Genomic DNA, 21,218 nt, shown 5'->3' on the forward strand with positions numbered 1-21,218 from the left:
TTTCTTGCTATGAGATGCTTACTGAGTTCCCAGAGATTATGTAATGTTTTTAGGCGAAAGCACAGTATGATTTTTGTGACAGGCACCACAAAGGTAAAAGAGGACGGCATGACAGGACATACAGCTTCTTTGGTTCTGTTTTTCTGCCACAGTCCCGGTAAGAAGCTTACCTACAAAGGAATTTTCTTCAAAACATTTTCCTTGGGAAAAACACTACTAAACTTGCCAGTTTAGACTTACATCATGAATCCTTTGGGGAGTGGCAGAGCATCTCCTCATTTCTGAAGAGTTCAACACAAAATGGAACAGAATAGTTGGAACTGTGCAAACAGGCCTCCTCCAGAGGAACTGACAGCGTGTGTGGCTGCCCGGCTGCCAAAGCCTCACACAAGCCTGGTCTCTCAGAGCCTCTGACACACACGGAAAACATGTCTGCTGCAAACACAACAGATAAGTGGACAAGCTGTGTCATCTGTGACACAGACGGCCATGGTTCACTGGCCTTAACTTCCTCTTGGGAAAAGGCAAGGCACACAATAAAAATTGGTCCAGGTCTTCGTGTAGGATTTAAGACATGCATACAAAATAAAAACTATCAGCTCACTGTACTAATAAGCTAATTTTTAAAAATATTTTCTTCCTTTGATAATAAAAATATACATGCAGGGAAAATTGGGAGAGATATTATCATTTTTTATTAATCTATATATATATCTTTAATCATGGACACTACATGTTACTCTAAACATGCCACTGATAACTATTTACAGGTCCCTCTATGGTGTCATTTCTTTGATATCAGTATAATTGAAATTACATCTATGATACTGTTATTATACAGTGTAATAACAGTATTTATAATAAAACAGATTGTGAAAACTAGTCAGGGATGCTTTTTTTTGGTTGTCAGCCTGGTCGTTTAATGGCTGAGGCATTTCTTTAGCCCTCGATGCTTTTTTAATATAAAAATTTGGCAGTCACCTCTTATTCATCAATTTCCCTTTTCTTTTTTAAGTAAGTGTATAGCGTGCTGTGATTCTCAGAAGGTATGTTACATGAGAAAACATGTCCACTCGAGGCCTGACAGACACTGACCAGTCAGACTGTTACATATGGCTAATATAAATAATCTAATAGGAAACTCTGGCTAAAGCTTACATTTACTTCTTTAGGATTGACTGATAAAGATTAGATTAAATTATTTTGGGAAAAAATCTGCCCTCTTATTTTTTCCACCCCACTGTCTGTCTACCACCTCACCGATTTTAATGCCTATTCCCACACACACTGCACACGCTGCACACACTGCACACAAGGGGCACACATGGGAAAAGTCAGCACATTCATCAAGCTTATTCTTTAAGCAAATGACTTAGACTACTTGGTATACCTTGTACACCCTGTTTAAAAAGGTAAATGCTTTTGTGAATCTACACAGAGGGGTGCACACTTAGTAGTTTTGTTTAGTTAGATTGTCTAAAAACAGGATAATGAGTATCCCCCCTCCCCCCCCCCCCCGTAAAATATATCGGCGCCATCTTCCTGGAATTCACTTAGTTTTATTCTCTCTGATAACTCTAGGATGTCCTATATAACGGCCCTTCTTTTTAAATGGTCACTCTATTTAATGTCTCTAAATCCGCTGTTACGCAGAGGCACATGACTCATGGCGGGTGCGCACAAGGTTGCTGACTCAAGCGCAGGGCCCTGCATCACCCTCCATGAACCATAAGCCACTCGGTCTCTCCACTCACATGACAAGGATTCACTCAGTCTCACCCACAGGAGAGTTCCTCTTTTCACCTTTGCCAGACTAACGTGCAAGGAAATGGCATCTCGCTGTGGTCTGATGTACACCGCAGTTTCTTTACTTTTTTCATATATGTTACTTGGCCCTCGTTTTCTGTACACATTTTTCCTCAGATTTTGCTTTATTCCCTGGAACTGGAGTCACAGATGGTTGTGAGCCACCACATGGGTGCTGGGAATCAAAACCAGGTCCTCTGCATGAGCAGCCATTGCTCTTAACTGCTGATTTATTGCTCGGGCCTTAGATTTTGCTTTAAACTGGTGCCCTATCTCCCCACCCCCAACCCAACAACTATCTCTGAGGTAAAGCCGTCAGATGGAAGCTGGAGCTGGGGAAAGGCCAGCAGAGGGGAACACAACACGCTTGGCACAGCCACCAAGCTGCCCTGAGTCTCACAGGGAAGTCCGGCCAGTCAGGAAGTGGCTGGACAGACAGAAGTAAGGACAGCCGTAGGAAGAACACAGAGAGCAGGAAGGGGAGGGGATTGACCCTCAGTGCAGTGTTCTCCATCTCCTGTCCGCTCTGTGACAATGACAATGACACCACCTCTGCAAACAGCTTACCTGCAGCCTGGCCAAGTCACACCTTGGAACTAGCAGTGCAGTGTTTCTGTAAGGGAGAGAGTGGCAGAGGAGCCCGGGACTCTGGGCTTTGGCAACAATAAACCCAGGGCATCTGGATAACAGTAACGCCCGAGACAGTGCATGCAATGTTAGGAAGGTTTTGACTTCTAGACTTTGAAACACACTCTTTATTTAATAAGTAAAGCTGACAGTGTCTCTCTGTGCCTTTGTATTATATTTGTGGGATCTTTGGTAGCACTGAAGGCCTCACCGATGGCCTGAACCCTGGCCTCCACCCCAAGGGCTGGGACTGCAGGCTTGCAGCACGGAACCCAGTTTATGAGATGCCACAGATGGAACCCAGGCCCCGTGCATATTAGATGAGAGCATGCTACCAGCCTGACCACATCCTCAGGCTCTGCACTGGAACTTATGTTTACGTTTATACAGCTGAACTGTCTCCCATCTTTATATTTAATCCTTAACCAGTCTGAGCAGCTCTGAGCATCTGCAGACACTGCTTCACTCTTCTTTGTCGCCTTTGCTTTCTCTGAAAACAAGCCTAGCAAATTAGTCAATCAGATGGTGAAACTACTTCAATTGGGCAAGAGTGGTTTTTTTTTTTTTTTTTTTTTTTTTTTTTTTACGTTGCTAACATGTTCTGTCATTTAAAAAGTACTACCAGTCCATGCTTGCTGAGACACATGTCAATCACAACCCTCTAGAACACACCAGAAAACTGTTAATCACCTTTTATTTGCATTTGAAATACATCTATCAAACAGACACCAAGTCTTTTGTTAGGTAACAGAGCTGCCTCAACTAATCCAAGTTATTGTTGAGTTTTGTCAGCCTAAGGAGGATGCTGGTGGGCAGTCAGGTGTTTCTCACCAGAATAAAACAGACCCTGCTGTTTTCTGGTCACCCTTAGGACGTTCTCGGTGCTGTGTGTTATTCTGTCTCTTTAGTCCGGTGTGGCTAGTCAAGGAATATTACACACTTCTTAGCCCTGTCCCCCTCATGTAAGGATGATTGAAACAGATCATAGAATCCTGGTGATGAAGCCACAGCACCTTATTTATACATTAAAAAATCTACTGGGCAGCAAGATGGCTCGGTACCAATAGCCCCTGCCACGCAAGCCTGCCAAGCACAGTGTGATCCACAGAACCCACATAAAATAAAAAAGAGAAAACCTACTCCACAAAATTATTCTTGGCATGTGTGTACCCCTCCCCCACATATATCATATATACACTAATAAAATATTTTTAAATTCACATTTTAAGTTTCTTGCTTTGTTTGAAAGCCTGCCAGTAATCTCTCTTACTTCTTAAAATCTAACACTACTTTAGAGATAAAAATAGAGTCTAAAATTAGATCATTAGCTATCAACTGTTTGTCAAGTGTATGGTGTATCAAAGATGTATACTGTCTGGGTGCATGATGCGTCTATTTTTAGCAAGAAAATAGAACTAGGTACATTCCCTATAAAAGCTTTCTTTCCAGATGAACAGACAGAGCAATCACCACGCCCACACCCAAATTTACAAAGAATAGGAAGAAATGGTGGCTTGTGCTTCCTTACCTAGCAAAAGGTCACAGAGAAGTCACCAGGCTCTAAGCAGGATGTGCTACACAAAGCCACTGCTGAAGGAGAGACCACACTTAGAATTCGATAAGCTGATCTACACCGCTGACTTGGATTCTTCTCCCCCACCTACAACTCTGACTTGAAGTTGGGTTTGCCCCACAGCATCCCACTGTCCCGCCTGTGTTTCCACCTCTGTTCCCCACGTTCCCCTATTTTCCCTTCAGGACCTTCTGACAGACTTGTTCCACTTGGTTTTTCCTTTACATTTCTAGCTAAGCACCTGGGATTTCGATGCCGCCCTGTTTCAGCCCGAGCCCTCTTCAGCGTTCCACCCATCCATGCTTCCACCCTCCAGTCTTGGGCTGTGCCTGTCATGTCTACTGCCTATGTCTGCTTTTCTGGGCATCACTCAGATGTTTATTCTCAAGTTCTTTTTACTTAATTCCACCAAGATGGTTGTATTTTTTTTAAATTCATTGAATTTTTTTGATGAAGTTTACAATGTTTGTTTTTAAAAATTCTATATCTTATGTTCACCTGGATGATTCTCATTAGCAAGCATTTCTACAGAACCTGTGAGTTTTGGAGGTGAAGTACTCCTGGCTTGATCTTCCATACTGTTTATATTTCTGCAATGAGACCCTGTATGTGGACTTCTTTTATCATCTTAGGTCTGATATCGATGAAGTGGGTTAGGGCGTAGGAGAGGATGTGTGGGCAGGTTAGGCTGGAAGACAACCATGGCTTAGGTGAAATGAAGTCAGGCAGACAGAGGAGACTTGGTTGGTAGGCAGGATGCGTGGGCAGATGAGGCTAGGTGGAGATGTTGAATGTGGCATGAGATGAGCCTATGGTTGGAGTGCTGGGGGACAGGCAGGGCAGGTCCTGTCAAAAGCCTGGAAGTTAGTTTGGGCATAGGCATGGATGGCCAGGCTGGGGCAGTGGATAAGAACACCATGCAAGCTCCAAAGGAGCAAAGCAACCAAGAGTCTTATTTAGCACACCTGTGAACACAGTGGTGACCTTCATGCATGATAACCCCACAGGTGCAGCAGTGGCTCACATGGTCTGACAGGAACCAACAGCCTCTAGCTGGACCTAAGACCCGCTCCACAACGGGAAATCTACCTGTACTGGGAACCTAGCCAAGTAGTCAAGGCTAGTGAAGCCATGGATTTCAGAGGAGAATCTAAAACTGCCATTTTGCTAAACCAGCAAAATCCCTAATTATATCCTAAATTATTTATTCTTATACCTACAGGCAAGTATAATCCTCAATATCACATCAAAGACACTTCAATGGAGACCACTATAGAAAATAACAACCAATCAAAACACAGTTATGAAGCACAGTCCCAATGAATATATATATTACATGTTGTAATATATAATATATGTAAATTTATATAAATATAATATATTATACATACATAAAACATCTCCTATACTTATGGCTCAATGTTCATTGTAAAAGATGGGGTGGGAGGATTGTAAAAACCAGAGAAAGAAGGAGTTTTCTCTGAGAGATTTTATTTTCTAGGAATGTCAGAAGCTACACCATAAAGTCTCACCAATAGGACTCTCTAAACATGAGCCAAATGACGCCAACAACAGACACGTCAATACAGACTAGGAAAGCCACAAAGTCTCTGCTCTACATAAAGAACTACAGGCAACTAAGAAATGCTGAGAGGGTATATGGGGGCTGTGGAGAGAAGAAAGGGAAGCAGGTACAATGTGATTATGTTATAATCTCAAAGTAAAAAAGAAATATCACAAAAATTTAAAAGATTCATATTTCTAATACAAAAGCCACAATTTTAATTTTAAAAAAATGAATTAACCTCTGTTGTTTCTAATACATCTCCTTAGATAATAATGAGATTTAGATAGTGAACTCTTATTCTTAGAAGAAGCTGACCCAATTCTGTAATATGCAAATGACACTGTAATGCTTCTTCACAAGTATGAAGGCTCTCCTTTTACAGAAGTCCTTTCTCTGCCAGGTTTCTACACTAAGGAGTCAACAGTTACTATTTCCCAGAAGCTTTTTTCTTCCCATAAAACCATCTACTGAATATACATACCCAAGTCTGATGGCCGCGGGGGAACTAGAGGTCCACCATTGTACAAATATTTCCATGAGTTTACAGTTGGGATGTGGCATGAGTAAATTTCATTTCATAGTAACTGAGCCTGTTTTCAGACGTGTTCAGAGCATTGTTTACCTAATGTCTTGATTTTAACTGACGGTGAATGCATACACATGTGTGAGCACACGTACGAATATATATATATATATATATATATAATACTCCACCCCAATATATATATAATACTCTACCCCTATACATATATATATAAAATACTCCACCCCTATACATATATATAATACTCCACCCCAATATATATATAATACTCTACCCCTATACATATATATAACTCCACCCCAATATATATAATACTTCACCCCAATATATATATAAACTCCACCCCAATATATATATAATACTCTACCCCTATACATATATAAAACTCCACCCCAATATATATAATACTCCACCCCAATATATATATATATACCCCCACCCCATCCTTCTATCTCCCTTACACTAAATACTCAGTTTTTATTTAGATTTTGGCTTAAAGTTAGCATTAACTTTAACAGTAGAGAAAAAAAATAACCCTTCAACTACTTAATCAATCAACTTACTGTATTACTGTTGAGTTTAATGAGATACATAGGTGGCTTTTAGAGTTCGTGAACCAAGGATCAGCACCACTGCAAGTAGAGTAAGTACAGCCTCCGATGCCAGGGAGAGAACGCTTACACACTGTACTTACTGTTCTAAAATGGGTCTTAAATTCGAGATTTCAAGGTGTAAATCAAACAGATGTTGAACACTTGGGATTCCTTACAAGGAAGAATACTATACAGACAGACTGCTGAGACAGAAGACAGTATGTGTTCACCCGGGTCTTCTGCGCTAACCTTTCTTCCTTCTGTGATTATGACTTCCTGAGATGCCTCATGCAAGTGAACCTCACAGAGCTCTTCTGCTCTGTGATTCTAGAGTGTGCTTCACTGTACTGAGCACGCTGTCCTCAGGTCTACTGATATTCATCACATGGAACAGGATGCAATGCACAACATTCAACATCATATGTACACACATTTTCTTTATTCATCTTTTGACAGAAACTTCCCCTGCTCTGGCTACTGTGAGTACTGCAAATATCTGCTGTCAGTCCCGCTAGACAGGCATCCCTAAGTAGGATCACGTAGTAGGTCTAGTTTTAATAACATAAGGAACCCCTCCATATGAATCTGACATAAAGTCAGTATTGTGAAAGTGTTGCTACATTTTCATCACATAGCTTCTGAATTTTCAGTGTCGACTTTTTGCCTCTGTTTTCAGGGATTTCTGAATCAAATTTAAGCTGTGAGCCATACTGACTGTCTGCTTCCTAACAGTCTGCATGTGTAGGTTATTCTAGGTTCTATGCATATTCCTTGGGTTGCAAGGACTTGCAGGCAGGAAAAAGGATTTTCCATTTAGAGTCGAGTCTGTGACCAGAGGCCGCGCAAGAAAGCTGTGTTGGTTAACCAGTTTCACACTCAGTGTCTCTCTTGGGATGTCTGCTGTGCTCAGTGAGAAAATCCAATGAATGCAAGACAACTTAGCTTCCGTTCTGTCACCACAGAGCAATGTCACTACACTGTATGATCCAGTGACAGCCACATGACATTGGCGCTCGTCCATGCCCAGAACGCAGAGAACCAAGACTGCGGATGTGTCCGTGAGTTCATACCGACTGTGAGCACACCGCTCTGCTAGGATATGTTCATACAGCGGTGGGGTGCACGAGGAAGGCAGGGGCACAGGCCAAACTCTACACCTTCATCATCTCCACTTTGCTGTACATCACAAGAGTACTCAAGAAGTCCACTAATAAAACTTCAAATCCTAGAAGAATAATGCTCAAAATGACCTTCTACAATTGGCTGGAATTTTTTTCCCTCAAACTTGAGAATCTTTTATTAAAGTTTGAGAGAAAATCAACAGGCCAAGTAAGCTAAAACCAACCCCTGCTGGGAAGAGAGACCAAAAGAACCGCGCTTAGCAGGTGTTAGAAGGGGCTGGGGTTGTCTTTGGAGAACAATGAGGAAGCCCAGGATGCTAGGAAAACAAGTGTAGGCTTTCAGCCACAGAAGTTATACCTTGTGAACTGAAACTCAGAAAGTGGGCAGGACTGGCCCAAGGTCTGCAAGCTGCTCACGTTTTATGAGCCTTACTCTGGGTTTCAACAAGTATCCTGGGACTTGCATGCTTCTCAAAACTCCTCAGGACTCTGAAGGACATTCATTCATGTGAGTTGTAAGAATTGATATTTATCACACTAGTAGTGAAAACTGATAAACTATAAAATATTAACTCAGTATAATATAGGTTAATAAAGTCCATAGAAATGGAACTTTTTAAAAACAAAGCTTAGTGACAAGAGTTGTATGTCTCCATTTTAATGGCTTCCTGAATGAAGAGAAGCAGTTTGAGTCTCAAGCTGCTTCTGAATTCAATCCACACATAGCCAGGGAGTGGGAGCAAAAAGACAAGCTCTTAGAATTGTGATGGAGTAGCTTCGGTTTCCTTGGCCTCAGTCTGAGAGGCACTGGCTTCCACAAGACAGCTGACCTGCTCAGACTTGCCTGACCCTGCTGGCACCTCACCATCTGCAAAGACGTATGAGAAGAGGCTTTGAGGCTTTGCTGCCGCCTATCACGTATCTTGCACCCAGCAACCCCTCACCCCTTCTGATGAAGGTCCTTGTAAGAAGTGGAGGGAAGAAAACACTTTATCTTCAGTCTCTGCTCAGCCTTGCCTCTGGCTGTGTAAGAAACCTCCGATCACATCTAATATGCCAGGGCACAGAAGAGTGTGGGATAAGGGACGGAAGGAAAGTTGGGATATGTGCAGGAACAGGTTGACCATCTCTCCATACTGAGCACCTGACACGAATCAGGAGTGGTCTAGACTTTCACTGTCACCCAGGACCGCGTGCTGAAGGCTTAGTCACAGGTGTCACTACTGGTAGAACCTTGTGGGGACAGGGCCTAGTGGAGTGAAGTCATCATGGTGTGCCTCCTCCCCGTCTTGTTTTGTGTCTAAAGCACTGCAGAGTGGGCAGGCATCTTCTGCACGTGCCCCTGGATGATGGAGCGCACAGCCACGGAATGAGGTTAAAACCAGCTTCTTTCCCTTTGGGGATGCTGTCACAGTGATGGAAAACTAGCACACAGTTTCCTTCCTACAAACTCGCCCACAGACTTTGGTTTATACGTAAAGCAGCAAACTGGAAATCTTCCTACACCGCTTAACTGTCAGGCTGCTCCTCAGCGGCTCACCTGGCTGGCACACCATTTATTGTCTGCCATCTTCTCTCCACAATGTTTTTGTTTCTTAATGCTGCGTATAAACAACCAGCTGCCCACGAGAGAAGGTCAAGGGGTCAAGACAGAAGCCCCAGGACAATTTCTGAGTCTCAGGAATGAATGTTCTTGGAAGGTATTAAAGGGAGAGGAGGTGTCCAATTTAAGGCTAAAACCACAGATTTATTACATGAAGAAAGCTCTAGTTCAAGCCCCATTAGTCTCCTGGTCAGTAAAAGAGAATGAATATTTTCAACAACATTTGGATATAGTAAGTTAGGACCTCTTCGTGCGTGCAGTCTGAGAGTTCCAATATGGGACCCACATGGCCAATGCTCACGCCAAGCCAGAAAAACCAACTCATGACCCTTCCTCTCAGAAGCTGTTCAGCGCTCGCCTTGTCCCTGCGACTTCGAGTACTGCCGTGGTGGTTCCCAGTTCAGGAACTCGGCAGTACTGTGGTGCTCTGCATGGAAGCCCGGGTGGCAGAAAATCTCGTTTGCCCACCAAGCTGAGATCTCAGGCTTGCGAGTGGACCCGGCCAACTCTGGCAGCCTAGCTGAAATCGCCATCTCTAGACGATCCAGTGCCCAGATCCAAATGAAAAATATTCTCTTGAACATGGTGGCCTGGCACAGAGAAAATAAAGTCCAAGAGCTGTGAAGATGAAACAAGTCGAAGAGTTCTTGAACATTCGCATCCCTCAATCTTAAGCAACTCAAGTATCAGAGCATGAGTTAGACTCAAGCTGACTGGCAGCTCGCTTCCGACAGAGTGAAGAGAAATATGGATTCTTAAATGAATACACATTTTTTCATACCTGCCTTCATGAGTACCTTCTGTTCGGTTTTCTTTGCAAATGCAATTTGTAAAACTATTCCAATAAAAAAAATTGGTTAAAAAATTAGACTGTAATATTAAGTAGGAAATCACATAGAAGGTTAATTTATACAGGTGTCTAAGTTACTTTTCTGTTGCTGTGGTAAAATACCAGGACCAAAGCAACTTATTAAAAAGGATTTAATCTGGGACTTAGAGTTCCAGGGGGCTAGAACCCATGACCGTCACGGCAGAAGCACAGCAGCAGACAGGCAGGCATAGCGCTGGGGTCCTAGTTGAGAGCTTACATCTTAAGACACAACTACAAGGCAGAAAAGGCTAACGGGTTGGCACTGGCGTTTAAAATTTCAAATTCCACCCCTAGTGACACAAGACACGCCTCTGAATCCTTTCCAAACAGTTTCACCAACTGGGTTAGCAAGTACTCAAACACGTGGGTGATAAGGACCATTGTCACCCAAACCACAGGTTAGCTGCTGACGCTCTAAAATGGCTCAAAGCTTTTGAGAAAATTATTCTGAGCATATAAAAAAGCTTCCCTATGGAAGTGGAAACCATTTCTGAATGTCATGGTTGCTACACTAAACATCCAGCTAGACTGTTAGTTCCACTTAGGAGCACTTTTTAAAAGGCATCTGATCCCAAAAACCTCAAGACTAACCAACGTTCACTTCCCGGGTCAGTAGAAAACTCCCTATGCTGCATCTCAAGCTACTTCTAGCTAAGGCATCTATTTCAATCTTGCTATAAACCTTCCTTCTGACTTTAAGTCCACAGCTCTTTAAGCCCAGAACTCTATTTAAGACACAAATATGTACATAAAATATAAGGAACAACAACAAAGTCAAAATGACAAATAAAACTAAGTCTTACCAGCCCAAAGCAGTACTCACAAAAAGCAAACTAGCTTGCCAGACATGGAGGTAGAGCATCTGTGTAACCCCAGAACTCAAGGGAAATTATTACATATTTGAGGTAAGCCTACACAGTGAATTCTGGGCTAGCCCAGGATTATACCCAGTGTTCCCATGCCCCCACAAAACCAACAAGAACTGGAGGTAGGGAAGAAGAAAACTAGTTTGAAAATGATAAGCTTACAAAAAAGTCTTTTAATTCAAGGTAACAAATGACTATAAAATGGAATTCTCTTCAATTTCAGATGAAATAATTGCATTTATCAAAAAGAAAAGTCTATCTACTGCTGAAATAAAAGAGTATCTACCATGTAAGGAGTTACACCAAAGGGATGACTCAAGCACCAAAAACTAGGAGTGTGGATTGTCCTGAAGCTGTTTGTATTTTAATGTTAATTCCACTTCCCTTCTTGGGAAGGGCAGCCCAGTCACAGCTCCAGAGGTGACTTCATCTGAACCATTTTAATTAGTAAAATAAAGGAAAGCCAGTGACTGGCCGGGGTAAGGGAGGTGGAGAGAGAAGAGCAGAGAGGAGAGGTCAGAGAACAAGGGTGAAGGTCGCAACATGAATGTCTGAAAAGACCAGCTAGACCCAAGTGGAACTGAGTGGCATTAAACAGCTATGAACATTAAGGATTTTACAGGTCTAATATCTCATATAGAAGGGCAGTTTGTATCTTGTCTATCTGATGTAATCTTGTTGTGTAGAGGGTTTGTGGATTGAGAATTGAATACATAAACCTGAATGAAAAACTATCTGGGTCTACACCCAGTTGTGTTTATGTGGGATTTTGGGGTACAGAAACACCCCAGGACAAAGGCAGAGAACAGGAGGTAGAAAACCACCAGGGAAGGGAGTTGCGAAGACAAAGTTAGGCTGTAGAGGCAGCTTAGACCAGGTGCAGAGGTGTGCGCAGCTCCGTACTAAAGCCGAGCCTGAGGAGTGAGACCTCAGGGCCGGTAAAGACATAAACCATTTTTATTTTTTAATATTTACTGCAACACAGGATTAGTCCTAGTGAGGGCTAAGAGCAGAGGTCGGCTGTGAGGGCTAGCATCTGACTTCAGTAATGAGGCACCTTATGTATGGATGTGAACCACACATATCTGATATTTGGTAGCAAAATTCTGATAGGTAGGTTAATAAGTGGGGACAAAAAAGTAGTTTGAACTTCATTCTTTCCAAATTTGTTGAGAATTTACACTATAAGGAGGACTAAAATAAATCCAAGTTTGGATATAAGAAAAAGGAGAAAGAGATAACAGGCAGCAGGAGCCAAAGCCAAAACTATAAGGGACAAAGAATTCTTTTAAAAGCTGTAGTGAAATTGGTAGAGATTATCACTCCAGTTGGCAGAGAGAATCCCCAATTTCCTAAACAAGGCGGGCAAAGAGGGTTAATTCTCTATAGCCACAGTTTTGAGACAGACATTGACCATTGAGAAGGTCCCCTCGGGAGTGCCCTTTATTTTATCCCGTCTCCCAGGGCTCTAGCAGCCGGTTCACTCAGCCGAAGACCAGGCCTGGCGAGGGCACTCTCTGCCAGATCCAGAATCTGGTGAAGCCACCAGGAGTCTGAGTGAAGACTCTCGACCCCTGAGCATAGGCGAAACTTTCTACCAAGTTTTATCCACTGGGATGCTAGCTTGATAACTGGGTAGCTCCTCCCTGTCCCTTCTTCCCAATGGGCAATTCAATGTCTCAAAACCAGGCTCCCCACTGGGATGTCTCCTGGAAATTTTCAAATCTCTAACACTGACACCTCAGCTAAAGACATCTAAATTGATACAACTCTGCAACAATGTTTGGACTCAGTATCCACTAGATAATGACTCAAAATGGCACCCTAGACTCTTAATTTTATGAGACCTTCACTCATACTGCCAACGATCTGGTAAATGGAAAGATGTTCCCTGTGTACAGGCATTTATCTATCTCCGCTCTAATCCTTCTCTGTGTTCTTCTTGTAGCCCCACCCACCTGCTTTTAGCAATGAGGCAGATGACACCACAGCTCTCCATCCAGCCAATGAGCCATCCTCTCTCCGCCGCAAAATCCAAACCTCTACCTCAGCTTCTACTCATGCTACTCTAAGCTTTTCAAAACCCTCCCCTCCACGGCCAGACTCACATGCGGATGTGGACACGCCACCCGGCCTCAAGCACCACTGCCAGTGCCCCTTTCCTCCCTATCTGTCCTCTTCTGTGCCGCAATCTTATAGTCTGACGTTCCATGCTTTACTATGAGTCTCACTAATAATTTACTTCCTGAGGAAAGTCGGAGAGTTTGGGAGCAGAAAAAATGCATGCAGACGAGATCCATCAAACAGATAGACACTAACTTAGACCCTAAAAACCCACAACTTCTAATGACCTATTTCTTTTCCCAGAGCTACCCCGACATAAGAGACTAGCTTAAAAGCTAGAGAGGGGAACCCTAACTCCACAGGCAGAAGTCTTGGTGCTGGCCTTTAAAGTGGACCATGGGAAAGGTAAAAAGGCTCACAAATACCATATGCTGGCAAAGGCTTCCCGACCAGCCCTAGCCACTGCTACACCACCAGGCCCCTGCTGCAGATGTGGTCAATAGGTCATTGGGCTAAAGCTTGCTCCAGCCCTCACAAGCCAAGGGGCCATGTCCTAAGTGCGATCTAGAGGAACATCGGGCCGTCGATTGCCCCGTGTCACGCAGGACAGAGGGACATCACGCCCAAATAACCCTCCAGCCTTCCAGGCTTGGCTATGGATAACTGAAGAGGCCCAGGCTCCCTTGACCTGACCACTGCCATCACAAACAGGGAGCCACGGGGAGCTATCATGGTATGTGAGCAGCCCATCTCCTTCCTCTTGGACACTGGGGCCACTTACTCGGTCCTGGTGGAGTTTTGGGGACCTACTTCTCCCTCTCATTTTCTTATTGTCGGGTAAGAAGACACCTTACCTTCCTCACCAGATTCCAGCACTTACTTACATTTTTAGGGGTGTACCTCTCAGTCATTCCTTTTTGGTAGTTCCAACATGTCCTGTCCCCTTATTGGGAAAGAGATCTTCTAGCTAAGTTGGGAGCCTCTTATTTCCTTTGCTCCCCACCATTCACCTGAACCCAAGCTCGCTAGCAACCTCTCTGCTCCTTCTTCTAGCCCGTCAACCTACTAACACAAACATGTTTCCTTTACCAGCTTCTCAGGTAGACCCCCCCAGTCTGTTGCTAAACATCATTCTCCTGTTGTCATCCAATTATTAGACCCTACCAGGACCCTTTTAAGGTGATTCTCCAGACGCCTACAGCTCTTTTTCCACATACAAGATCCATGAGATCCCAGGTGGGAGACAGAAGTTGTTGGTAAGCTCTACTGTAAAAACCAATCAGGGTCCCCAGTAAGTACTATCAACATACAGCTGCCCTGATTCTGACGTTGCCATGACCCCACACCATTCCTCTATCCCTCTTCATGGCATGGCAAACTCTTCTAAGATACCGGGACACATTCTGTAGTAATTTGCTCCAAACCTTATCAATCTTGTTTCTACATTCCTTCAATGGTAGATACAAAAACTTTCTAACCAACTTATTAATTAGTTCCTGTTACAGGATTACCAGCCACTGTCCACCGAGGAGCCTGATGTAAATATCTGCCAAGTGGACCCCGATGGTAAAAGCCAGCTGCACCCCCAATGACGCTCCAAGACAGCAGGAAGAAGCCAATGAGACTCGCTGTCCCTATTCCTCTTTCACCATCGGCCTCCCCCTCCCCCTTTTCTCCTTTTTACAATAAGAAAAGGGGAGGATGGCAGCACTAGGACTGCTCCCGAAAAATTTTTCTTTCTTCCAAACCAAATGTACTTAATCTCTACCTATAATGTATACATGTGTGTGTTCCAGCATCTTGTCAAGTCCAGGCGCTCATTACATCTAGAACAGCTCCAGAGAAGCAACCTACAGATGCTTCAGCCTTCTCTCTCAGACACAGACGCTTCCACTGGACCTGTTCCTTCTGACCTATCCTCAGATGGTTCCACAGACCCTGGACAACAAGGGAACAGCCAACTCTAAGACTGGACAAACATCCCTACCCCCACTTTTCTGGACTCTCTAGAAACATTGCCCCAAACAAGCGTGAAGCAATCAAGAGATCACAACAACCCTATTCCTGGTCCACCATCACCTCTAATTTTTTCTTTTTTAATTAAACTAAAATGGGGGAATGTTGGGATTTTGTAAACCCCACCCCTCAATTACCTGACAGTAGCCAGGTATACTCCACCCCAGTGACCTGACACTATAAAAGGGGCTGCTTGCCCCCTCCTCTCTCTCTTGGCCCCTCTTGCCTCCTGGCTCTCTTGCTCTCCCACCCCTATCCCTCCTCTTCCCCTTCCCTTCCCCCCTCTCCCTCCACGTGCTCATGGCCGGTCTCTACTCCTCTATTCCTGTCTCTCTCTCTCTCTCTGTCTGTCTGCCTCTCTCTCTCTCTCTCTCTCTCTCTCTCTCTCTCTCTCTCTCTCTCTCTCTCTCTCTCTCTCTCTCTCTCTCTCTCTCTCTGCCTCTACTACCCTCTTAACTCTCCCATGGCCTGAATAAACTCTATTCTGCACTAAAAAAAAAAAAAAAAAAAAAAACTGTAGTGAACACAGACTGTAGACAGTTCTGGGGTTGAGGAATAATGTAGATTATGCTTCTGCATGGGGCTCCACATGATGCCACCTACTAAAGGGACAGGGGCTCACTGTGAGCAAAGGAGAATTAAGTCTAGCTAGAGTCTGCTAAACCTAAAGTGTTGTGAAGACACCAGGCTGAAGGCAAGTCAGTTTCTGCAGCTGAGTCTGAGCTCAGGAAGCGCAGGAGCAGGACAGGGGAGGGCAAGAGCTGTGAGGAGCATCAGCTCTACAGTGCCAGACTGAGGGATCTGGAGGGGACTCAGACTTAGAAAACTACCAAACAGGGAACCCTGACCTGCTCAGTACCCTAGAAAAAACCCTTCTACCCTATCCCAAACAGAAAGCTAAAGGCTAAAGAACCAGCTTTACTTCTTTCCTTCAGTATGTGTGGGGTGCCTCACTAGGTAGCCCATGGTGGCCTGCAATTCAGGATCCCCCTATTTCAGCCTCCAAAGTGGCTGAAATTACAGGCACATACCACCACCATATGTGGCTTGCACTAATGTTTCTGACTTCTCTCTAATCTGGAAAACCAGTTGACCAAGGTTGTATTGGCTGGTTTTGTGTCAACTTGACAAAAGCTGAAGTTATCACAGAGAAAGAAAGGAGACTCAGTTGAGGAAATGCCTCCATGACATCCAGCTGTAAGGCATTTTCTCAACTAGTGATCAAGAGGGGAGGGTCCAGCCCATTGTGGGTGGAGCCATCCCTGGCCTAGCCCATTGTGGGTGGAGCCATCCCTGGGTTGGTAAACCTGGGTTCTATAAGAAAGCAGGCTGAGCAAGCCAGGGGAAGCAAGTCAGTAAGTGACATCCCTCCATGGCCTCTGCATCAGCTCCTGCTTCCTGGCCTGCTTGAGTTCTAGTCCTGACTGCCTTTGGTGATGAACAGCGATATGGAACTTCCCAACTTGCTTCTTGGTCATGGTGTTTGTGCAGGAATAGAAACCCTGACTAGGACCCATGTGATGGGTGCTGATGGAAGAGCTGTGCTGGTCTTCCTGTCAGTGCGGTGAGTGGTCCCTCTTCAGTCTCTGAGCTCTCCCTCCATACACTACAAGAGCCTAGGTTTTTGGAAACACACAGCTTCCCTGCCCTGTAACTAGGGAAAGAGCTGCTCTCACATCTTCAATGGGGAGAAGCTGGGATGCGTGCTGTGCAGCCTCGTCCACGCTCTAGTGAGGTTGGGATGGGGGCAAAGGGCTAGGAGCACATGCCTTGGAAAGAAAACCTACCCTAGTTCTACACCCTGTATCCCTGCACAAGCCCAGCACTGAACCCCAGAGACCAGGGCAGACCTAATACACACCCTTCTCTGCTGACAGGAGCCTTCTGCATCAAAACTAGCTGGCTGCCATTCTGCAAGGGAAGAATGACTGCGCCTCCCCACAGTCTGGCTCTAGCAAGTTTTGAAGCTTTACAAGCACAAGAACAAATGTCAGAAGGTCCTGTGAGGGACATGACCCATTCCTCTGTTGCTAGACAGCAGAATGGCTTAACCCGTGATTGACATGAAATGTCACACCAGCCATCTGGGCTCTGACAGTGACTGGAGAAAACTGACAGGACCCTAATCTCCCTGAGAGACGAAGCCCATGTGAAAATATGTAGGAGCCTGGGGAGATGGCTCAGCAGGTAACACACCTGTCGTACAAACTTGAGAACCAGAGTTCAGACTCCCGGAATCCATGTAAAAAAACCTGTGGATGTAGTAGTCCACCTGTAACCCCAGCACAGGATATAAAGACAGAGAATCCACATTCAACACACACACACACACACACACACACACAGAGAGAGAGAGAGAGAGAGAGAGAGAGAGAGAGAGAGAGAGAGAGAGAGAGAGAGAAGCACACAGAAAACTCTCTCAACATAGGCCTATAAAAGCCAGATTCCTAGGGTAAGAAAAAGCAAGTCTATCTGATAAAAAACTTTCTAGGCTTTCTCCAGTCATCAATTTGTAGCGATATATACAGTTTCTAAGGTCAAAGCCTTTCTTGTATGGGTGTGGTGTATGTACATGTATGTATTCTGTGTGTGAGTGAGAATGCATACACATGTGAGGATAGGAACAAAGCAATGTTGGGTGCCTTCCTCAACTGTTCCATGAATGTCACTCACTGAACCTGGAGCTCGCTGATGTGGCAGTAATAGCTGGCCATCAGTCTCCAAGGATGCTCTTGTCTCTGCCTTTCCCGTTACAGGGGCATGTCACTATACCTGGCTTTTTAGCACATGCTTTGAGATTTTTAGCTCAGATCCTTGGGCAGGCAATGGACCAACTGAGCAATCCGACCAGCCCCTTTTAAGGATGGTGAGTCAGCAGTAATTTAAACATGTCGACATGATGGTGGTCTGCAGTTTGTAAATTACTGGAGAATTACTGTGACAAGACGGCAAAGACAAAAGATGACAGCAGAAGCTGAACATCCACACTTCTTAGGAATTTCACCCCTGGACACAGTCAACTAAATCCACTTGCCATGGAGTTTGAAAATTCATGGACGCTGGCTCTGGAGATTGTTGCTGCTGCCAGTGACATTGGTAGGAGCTAATATTTCCCTGTGCTACACACAGGCTGTACTAGGAGTTTCCATGTGTCAACCTGAGACAATCTATAGCAAATAAACACAGTTCTCACCCCAATGTAGACTGAGACAGAGAGCCAAGCACCTTGTGCAGTATGACAGCTCACTGGGAAGGGTTGTGACTAAATTCAGGCAGTAAGACTCCAAAGCCTAGGCTGCTAACCCCTAAAGATCAGCTCAACAGACCTTACATTCATTCATTCATTCATTCATTCATTCATTCATTCATTCACTTCTTGATTCTGAGTATTTATTTACCAAGCATTTAAAATTGAAGGATACGGGTGTCAGGGACACAGAGAAGCAATCAGGCTCAGCTCCCGCCCTGTGAAGACGTGTAAGCATGAAAAGCAGACTGCTCAGGCGATACTGAGAGACAAGGCACTGTGCAAACCAAGGATGTGGGTGTGGCAAGGACCAGATCTTCAAGGTCACAATGGCCATCTAAAAACATTTCCCTGTCTCCCACGTGCCAGCAGAATCTACCTCTGTAAAGAGCCTTTTAGTCCTACTATGGAAAATGAACTTGGTCAGCCTGTGAGATGGCCAGTAAAGGAGAAACTGAGAAAGGTCTGGAAGGAAGACAAGAGTAAAGGAATGGGGGGGGGGATATAATGAGAGGAGGGAGAAGAGAGCAACAGGGAGGGAAAGGAAGCTGGTAAACAGGTGAGAGTCGGTAAGTGACAGAAAAGAAAAATAGCAAGTTAGAGGAGGGACAAGACCCTTGGCTGGTGTAACAGGACTCGGTGGCCCCAGTCACCGTCATGAAGGCACTGGCACTGCATGTAGGAGGAATGAGCTTTATTTTAGACGTGGCAGTCTGGGGTTCATCTGCAATGAGAAACACAAGAAAGGTCTAGACAGAAACACAAAGCTCATTTTGTCACACGCATGGCAAGTGACCTGTGGCTGAGGCTGTAGAGAGAGAAACAAACATCGGCCTCAGAGCAAATATGGATTAACTCCAGCACCAGACAAGGGCTGGCTATAGATAGACCCAGCAAGGACAGCAGGGGCTGGAGAACAGAAGAAAGTCAACAAAAGCCCATGTTAAGGCCTACAAAAATGGCACAACACAAACGGTGAGGATGCTGCATCCTGGAGGGATGCTCAAGTGTGAGAAGGCAAGGCCCAACAGAGCCGGTTTCAACACTGCTGGAGAGTCAGACACAGGGGCTAGGTGCACACAGGCCTTCAGAATCAGCCAGGAACTGGGCTGAAGGGCCTGGAAGGCAGATTGCGGTTTTCTATCAACTTGACATAAGCTAGAGCCATCTGAGAAGAGGGAACCTCAACTGAGAAAATGCCTCCACAGAACTGGGCTGCAGGCAAGCCTGTGAAGCATTTTCTTAATTATTGATCAATGGGGGAGGGCCCAGTACATGGTGGGTGGAGCCTTCCCTGGGTTGGTGGTCCAGATTCTATAAGAAAGCAGGCTGAGCAAGCCAGGGGAAGCAAGCCAGTACGTAACATCTCTCCATGGCCTCTGCATCAGCTCCTGCCTCCAGATTTGGAGCTCCCAAATATGGTGGTAAGTGTAAGCCTAAGCCACTCCCCCAAACTTGCCTTTTGGTCATGGTGTTTCATCATAGTAACCAAAACCCTAACTGAGGTAGCTTCCGTGTGAGGAACTATACTATGCTGACTGTAAAGAATACTTTTGAGAAGTCAGATTTTAAGGAGAAGTGAAATTATAAGAGGGAAAGGCTGAGAGTTATAATGTTTCAGTTTTTGTTTCTAAGAAGCTTGAGAATTTCCAGACCAATGGGAAGGAACCATGGGAGGAAGACTCGGGTACAGTCTTAAGATGAGGAGGAGAAAGCACTGGCCATCCATCCTCATCATTCCTGTCACGAACTTTCTGAAACAGTGTGCTGTGGCGACTGGCCCCCACACATAGTAGATGAATGATTTTAACCCATCCTCAACACTATAGAGCCTCCTTAGCCTAACTACAGGACAGTCTGGGTGCTCCTCTATCTGTGCTAGAGAATTTATAACTGGCCTACTCAACTTTAAGTCAAGAGGCCTACTAAGCCAGGCACTGATTAGTGGTCCATACCTGGCACTCAGGAGATAGAGACAGAAGTTCAAAGCTATCTTCCAATGCAGAGAAAGTTTAAGGCCAGCCCAGGCCACATGAGAAAAGTCTTCTCAAACAAAGGTCTTCTAGATTCTAAAGCTGCAGGGTGGAATGGTGGCCTAACCTTCCGGAGTCTGAGGCAGGAGGATCAAGACTTTGAGGCCAAACTCGGCAACATGGTGAGATCTTATCCCCAAAATGTAAACAAATAAAAATTAATAATCCCAGTGCAGGTAGTACAAAATAACCTCACGCCAAAGGAGTTGCTGGCACTGAATTCACTCACTGTTGCTCAACCAAGGCTTACAAGAACACACAGGTACCGGAGAAGACATGAATGGGCTGCAAGGGAATGACATTAGGGAGACAGGCTTGGCCTTCAGAGGTTCCAGGAAAGTCCACTACCCACACAAACGCCAAAGGCACAGTGACTGCCACAGTTTTCTCTGATGAAATCCCCTCTGGGGAGTCACCTACACTGACAGCAAGCCACTGGTGCATCAGCGCCTTAGAATGATTGTCCCCAGTGCAGCTCCCACAAGTGTGTTAGGTTCACTATAACTCAGCACAAACACAGGAGAACATGCGACCTAATGTTGGAAGGGGCTCACATTAAAAACCCCAGTGATGATAAATGTTTAGAAAACTCAGAAATGGTGTTTACTTACTTACTGTGTGTGTGTGTGTGTGTGTGTGTGTGTGTGTGTGTCCTGCACATGTGTGCATGAATGCATAGATGTGCCG

At 44.7% G+C, this 21,218-nt stretch overlaps 1 protein-coding gene across 1 annotated transcript in view; it reads right to left on the bottom strand.

The window, feature by feature from the left end:
• Positions 1–21,218, bottom strand: part of WDFY2 (WD repeat and FYVE domain containing 2) — a 123,150-nt gene that overhangs the window by 33,133 nt on the left and 68,799 nt on the right. The gene's annotated exons all lie outside the window — the stretch shown is intronic.

The sequence above is a fragment of the Micromys minutus genome (genome assembly GCF_963924665.1).
Source record: "Micromys minutus genome assembly, chromosome: 12".
In the NCBI taxonomy this organism is placed as follows: domain Eukaryota; kingdom Metazoa; phylum Chordata; class Mammalia; order Rodentia; family Muridae; genus Micromys; species Micromys minutus.